Source organism: Meriones unguiculatus, chromosome 3, assembly GCF_030254825.1.
Source record: "Meriones unguiculatus strain TT.TT164.6M chromosome 3, Bangor_MerUng_6.1, whole genome shotgun sequence".
In the NCBI taxonomy this organism is placed as follows: Eukaryota; Metazoa; Chordata; class Mammalia; order Rodentia; family Muridae; genus Meriones; species Meriones unguiculatus.
This window is the reverse complement of record NC_083351.1, coordinates 182,159,865-182,167,144: the sequence shown is the minus strand read 5'-3', so window position 1 is coordinate 182,167,144 and position 7,280 is coordinate 182,159,865.

Below are 7,280 nucleotides of genomic sequence, written 5' to 3'. Positions count from 1 at the left end.
ACCATTTACCTGTGAATTTCATGATTTCCTTGTTTTTTGTTTTTTTAAATTGCTGAGTAATATTCCATTGTGTAGGTGTACCACAATTTCTGTATCCATTCCTCAACTGAGGGGCATCTGAGCTGTTTCCAGCTTCTGGCTATTACAAATAAAGCTGCTACAAACATGGTTGAGCAAATGTCCTTGTTGTATACTTGAGCGTCTTTTGGGTATATGCCTAGGAGTGGTACAGCTAGATCTTGAGGAAGCACTATTTCTAGTTATCTGAGAAAGCACCAGATGGATTTCCAAAGTGGTTGTATAAGTTTACATTCCCACCAGCAGTGGAGGAGGGTTCCCCTTTCTCCACATCCTCTCAAGCATGTGTTGTCACTTGAGTTATTCATTTTAGCCATTCTGATGGGTATAATGTGAAATCTCAGGGTCCTTTTGATTTGCATTTCCCTGATGACTAAGGACATTGAGCATTTCTTTAAGTGTTTCTCTGCCATTCGATATTCCTCTATTGAGAATTCTCTGTTTAGCTCTATACTCCATTTTTTAATTGGATTACTTGGTTTGTTGGTGTTTGCCTTCTTAAGTTCTTTATATATTTTGGACATTAGCCCTCTGACAGATATAGAGTTGGTGAAGATCCTTTCCCAATCTCTAGGCTGTCATATTGTTCTGATGACAGTGTACTTTGCTTTACAGAAGCTTTTCAGTTTCATGAGATTCCATTTATTGATGGTTGATCTTAGAGCCTGTGCTGTTGGTGTTCTGCTCAGGAAGTTGTCTCCTGTGCCAATGAGTTCAAGGCTCTTCCCCACTTTTTCTTCTAACAGGTTTGGTGTCTCTGGTTTTATGTTGAGGTCTGATCCACGTAGACTTCAGTTTTGTGCAGGGTGATAAATATGGCTCTATTTGCATTTTTTTACATGTAGACATCCAGTTAGACCAGCATCAATTGTTGAAGATGCTGTCTTTTTTCCATTGTATTGTTTTGGCTTTGGCTGTGATGTCTTTGTCACCCCTTTGATCACCAGAGTTGATTGGGCTGATCTGGCTGTTCAGGTGGGTGACCCCTTCCTCCCTCACCTCTCCATGTGTGTCCCTCCCAAAGCTGCGTACTTGTCTGAAGAGGACGACCTTCCCAGAATAGAGGAGGACCAGTCTTCAGTCAAGGGTATAGGAGTTACTGCACTCACCTGCTAGAACCTCCAAACAAGTTCAAGGCACCCCTTTTAAAAATCTTTTCTCCTCTTCAACCTGTGATTGATCCACCTTGTCAAGATTAATATCCACTAAGTGGATTACTTGACTTGTTGCTTTTTAATTTCTTGAGTTCTTTATATATTCTGGATATTAGCCCTTTGTCAGAAATAGGGCTGGTGAAGATCCTTTCGCAGTTTGTAGACTGTCGTTTTGTTCTGATGACAGTTTCCTCTGCTTTATAGAAGCTTTTCAGTTTCATGAGGTCCCACTTATTGATTGTTGGTCTTACAGCCTGTGCTGTTGGTATTCTGTTCAGGAAGTTGTCTCCTGTGCCAATGAGTTCAAGGCTCTTCCCCACTTTACCTCAAGATCTAGGTAGACCACTCCTAGGCATACATCCAAAAGATTCTCAAGTATACAACAAGGATATCTGCTCAACCATGTTCATAGAAGCTTTATTCATAATAGCAAGAATCTAGAAATAACCCAGATGTCCTCCAGCTGAGGACTGGGTGCAGAAATTGTGGTACATTTACACAATGGAATTTCACTAGTAATTTAAAACAAGGAAATCATGAAATTTGCAGGCAAATGGTGGGAACTAGAAAAGATCATCCTGAGTGAGGTGTCCCAGAAGCAGAAAAACACACATGGTATATACTCACTTATAAGTGGATATTAGACATATAATATAGGATAAACATGCTAAACTCTGTACACCTAAAGAAACTAAGCAAGAAGTACCCTGAGTAAGATGATCAATCCTCACTCAGAAAGACAAATGGGATAGACATCGGAAGAGGGGAAAAAAACAGGAAACAGGACAAGAGCGTATCACAGAGAGCCTCTGAAAGACTCTACCCGGCAATGTATCAAAGCAGATGATGAGAATCATAGCCAAACTTTGGGCAGAGTGCAGGGAATCTTATGAAAGAAGAGGGAGATAGAAAGACCTGGAGGGGATAGGAGCTCCACAAGGAGAACAAAAGAACCAAAAAATCTGGGCACAGGGGTCTTTTCTGAGACTAATACTCCAACCAAGGACCATGCATAAAGATAATCTAGAACCCCTGCACAGATGTAGCCCGTGGCAGCTCAGTGTCCAAGTGGGTTCCTTTGTAATGGGAGCAGGGGCTGTCTCTGACATGAACTCAGTGGCTGGCTCTTTGATCACCTTCCCTTGAAGGGGGAGCAGCTTTACCAGGCCACAAAGAAGACAATGCAGCCAATTCTGATAAGCTAGGGTCAGAGGGAAGGGAAGGAGGACCTCCCATACCAGTGGACTTGGGGAGAGGCATGGGAGGAAATGACAGAGGGAGAGTGGAATTGGGAGAGACAAGGGAGGGGACTACAGCTGTGATACAAAGTGAATAAACTGTAATTAATAAGTTAAAAACAAAAAACCCACAAATCTCTGGCTATATATTAATCATTTCCAATATAGCCTGTAAATTTACATTAAATCGTCTTAAAAATTCCACACACAATGTATAAACAAATGCATGGAATACTGAAAGTATCTTTGCATGTATCTCCCGAGTGTTTTTTACCACCTTCTTCTTCTCAGATCTTATATGCTTTCCAATAGTCAGTCTTTGTAATGCACCAACCAGCACTCAGAACTTCTCTACAGTTGTCCAAAGAGTGTTCTTACACAAAAGCATGAGTTAGTCAGCTAAACATGCTAAGCATGCTAAACATGCTAAACAAGGATTTTATAAAGGAAGCTTGAACCTGTCTCTGTTAGCCCCCCAAGTCTTTTTGATTGTTTTGCTTTAAGTTCATTTTAGTATTCTAAACCAGGGATCAGAAAATCCTTTATAGACCTAATCGTAAAGAATATATGTTTTATGAACTATGATGCTTTTATTGCAGCTACTCATCTCTACCATTATAGAAGATACAGCCACAGAAAGTACGGAAGCAAATGTTCATGATTATTTCAGTAAGACTTTATTAACTAAAATGGGTGATGGCCAGATACAACAATGGGCCATATTTTGGTGACCTGACTCCAAAGCTCTCAGCTGTTTACTCTGCCCTCTGAGTGAAGTGTCACTGTGACTGATGTCTAATGTCCAAGTTCTTCAAGTTAGCCCCAGGAACACTGAAGGCTCTCAGCTTAAGGGGACAGACACTTCTTCCTCAAAAGGCATTTTAGTTCTGTAATTTGCTGCTTAATACATACCCCATTTGAGTTTGTTCCCTTTCACAGATGCCACACAGTTCTTTAAAACTCCTTATTATACAGCAATAATTTAAGACAACTCCAGATGAAAAATCATCCCATTTTATATAAATATGTGCACATTAAATGTGTGTGTATGTGTATGTATCTATCCTCATAACCAATAGTAAGTAGCTTTAGATTCCATAGTTGTAATTGATGTTAGGTAGATAGCTCGGACCAGGCACTGGAAAATAGTACTCAAACCAGCACTTCCCAAACATATTATGCTATAAACTACTTTTATTCCTTTTTGCTTTTCACACCTAGATAGTAGAATAGTAGAATATTTTCCCAGAGCTACCTCGGATGCTCTTTCTTACTCGCTATAGCACTGTTCGTCAAATGTTCCCAGGGTGTTCTTGGGTGCTTCTCCAAACATAGGCTCCCTGGTGACAACCTGAGCATCTGTATCAGCATCCCCAGAAGGTTCTAACGTTCACTCTTCTCCTAGAGAAGCTGGTGCTGATGGTGCTAAAGTAGAGAACACCCCTTCAGAGCTCCCATGATGGCATTCCCAAAGCCTATACTTATTAAGAAGCACTGAAGGGTGGGGGAGCTACAGCTATGACCTCTGTATTTCAGAGTAGGGTTTACTCATCAGAGGATGAGAGATTAGCTTCCTTTAGCAATCTGTCAGGTACTGGAACCACATCATAGCAACCTATGATACACTAGAAAGATGTTAATTGGCAATTTCACTAGGACGTACTAGAATGGAACTGCTGCTAGGCAGATAAGGAAGGAAAATGGCAGCATAGAAATGAGTTAAAAAGGAAAAAAATGAAGAAATACCATCACACAATTTTTTGTATGCACAATCCTCTAGAACTTTCTTGTTCCATAGACACCAAGTCAAGATGATCATTGATTGAGGCTTGGCCATTCATAGGGCCCAGCCCTAAATCATGCAGATAGGATGAAGAGAGTGAGAAAGTACAAAGTGGCTTTGGGACTCTATCATCTCACAAGCTAGACAAAATTTACACGAGTTCACACACAGGTAAGTATAACCAGGGAAGTAATTAAATCATTAGGTTACATGGCCTGGACTTGGGTATCTAGAGAGTGTGTTGGTGGGCTGCTGAGATGGAAGCAGGTTTTACCTGAGGAAATAAAGCCAGATGGCCACAGTTTGGAAAGACTTGAAAGACAGGAAGAGCAAGGTGAGAAAAATATTCGAGGATGCCTGAAAGGGCCCAGCATAGTATCAGCAAAGACAGCTGGAGAAGAGGTAGAAGAAAGAAGAAGCCTCTTTCTGTCCCTTCCCACATGAACCAAGTCACTCCATTTCGAGATGTGTATGTGTGTACATGGTGTGCATATTCATCTGAGCGGTACAAGTACATGTGCGATTGTTTATGCGTGAGTGCATGCATGCTTGTGCGTGTGTGTGTGTGCGCGTGCACGCGCACGTGTACATAAGGACACAATGGAGGCTACAGGTCAACTTCCAATGCCATCCCTTAGGAGACACTGCCATCTTTTCCTGTTTTCATTTCTTTTTGAGATGGAGACTCTCAGTAGCCTTAAACTCACTAATTAGGCTAGGTTGACTGAACAGCAAATCCCAGGGATCTACCTGTCTTTGTCTCCCCAACACTGGGCTTATAAGCATGAACCACAACACCCAGCTTTTATACGTGGGTTTTGGAGAGCAAACTTGGGTCCTCGTTCCTTATCACTGAATGAGGTCTCAAACCCTTGAAGTCACTTCGTTTCAGTGTCTCCATTTTCTTTTTTGCAAAACGGACAACAGAAGCTAAAGAATTACGACATGTTTCATTTGTCTTGCCTGAGAAAGTGAGCAATCAGCTCAGCTTAGCCTCTCTGCCTGGCCTCCTCCACTCTAGTCAGCAAGTTCTGCTTCTGTTGCATTTCACGCTTCCTTTGAAGTTTTACTTCCAAGAAGGATTTGAAAACAACTCAACAAGGAACTCGTAGGATCTTTCCATTTACACATCATGTGGCTGGCTTAAGTAGAAATAGAAAGGAGGCTGTTATCATAGGAAATTGACTACTAGGTTGACTGGACCAAACTTTGTACCAGGTGGAAAGCATAGAGTTGAGAACAGTGGAAATAGGGAATAGGGAGCCTTTGAAATCTCACGAGAAGAGGAGTACAGCAGGAAAAGTGAAGCTGAGCCCACAAACTGTTAGTGACTGATCTGAAAATCTCAACTGTTCAGAAGGTTCTAAGAACAAAGGGTGATTTTCCCCTTGTCAGCCTTCCCTCCTAGGACATTGTACAATATGCAAAACTGTAGTATAAGACATTTTTTTCCACTGCCTCCTCAACCCCACGGGCCTTCAGGAAGACCTGAACTTTAAGCAAAGCCTTTTTATTTTTCAACACCCACAGCTTCCATTCAGCAATCAGAAGTTTTCCACTCTGATCAAAGGGGCTAAATAGAGAAGGCCACGGGAGCAGCGGATTCTCAGCAGCTCTGGGCAAATTGCCACCCACTCCTTGTCCGTACCCAGCAAGACACAAGGCCTTCTCCCCAAGTCAACCAAGTGTACCCCAAACACTAGCTTGCTTCGCCCTATCTAAGTCAGAAAGACAAATGAGTAAGGACACATGTCTTCCAGTTGAGCCCTTTACTGCCTCTCCTACTGCCTCATGGCTTTTGATTTTATGAACTCAGCAGAAAGGGCCATCTTCTAAGTCTAAGCTGCCTTGAAGAGAAATCTACACAGATCCAGAAAGGAGAATCATCCAAACTTGGCTTTGTATACGGCATTTCTCTGAGGCTTCTGCTCCCTCCTATGGCTCACAGAGATAGACTACAGCCAAAAGGGAAGGGTGCTGTCAATCTCTAGGGAAATAGCAAATGAGGTTTCTGAAGACCATATCTGCAGACAGCTATGACACAGTGGTAAGTATTTCTAGAGGTCTTCTGAAAGAAAGATCACTCATATCCACAAATGTGAATCCAGCTCTGTGTCCCAGGGAATCTATTTATTATATTAAATTCCAGCCATGGCCCAGAGGGCAACTTGGGCTGTTTAACAGGAATTGCTCAACGGCAGCTGCCAAGACTATTCCCATTCAGGAAGCTCTCTTACATCATCTTGTTTGATCTTCTCAATGACTGTTAGACAGAGGGGGGTTAAAGCAAGGACTGTGGCGACCTATTCAAGGAGCAAAGCTGAGAAGAGGAAAGGCAAGGTGGGACAAAAGGTTTTCAGCCTGTGAGGGGAGATTCCTGTAGGCTTTGAGGCCAGGCTAGTTTGAATTAAGACCAAGTTCTTCCATTAGATTAGCACTGGTAAGTTTTCCTGAGGAAGTTTTCATGCTTGCTGGGCCTTGGTTTTCCTTTCTGCAAAGAAGAAATGTACCTGCCTCTGAGGCTGAGGGTGGGGGGAAATGGGAAGTCAGCCACTAGCGCAAATTCCCAAGACTGGACCTGAGTCAGAATGTTGGGTTTGTGTGAAATCTGTGCACAAACACCTCACAAATACCTGGAGGGCCGTTTGCACCCCACACACCCCAGACAACTCACACAGGTCCCACACCCCTCAGCCTCCCCTTCCTGACCATCATTAATTTCTCCCCATTTTATGAACTCTATGGCATGCCAGCTCCATCAAGTTTAACAGACCTCAAAATCACAGGGCAAGAGTTTTAGGAGCTTTAGGTTCAAAAGAAAATTGTTTCCAAATTCCTGTTCTCTCACAGTATCTTTGAAGCTATTCTCAATTTTTCTGCTGCTACAAGCTTGTCACCAGGTAAGCGAATGTCCACAGTGTCTCTTCTTTACCAGTAATGGCTGTGATTGTTGGACAATCCCGCAATCCTTGTACTGCTGGCAAAGGATTGCTGTCTCACCGGGATCCAGCAAAGAGATAATCTGTA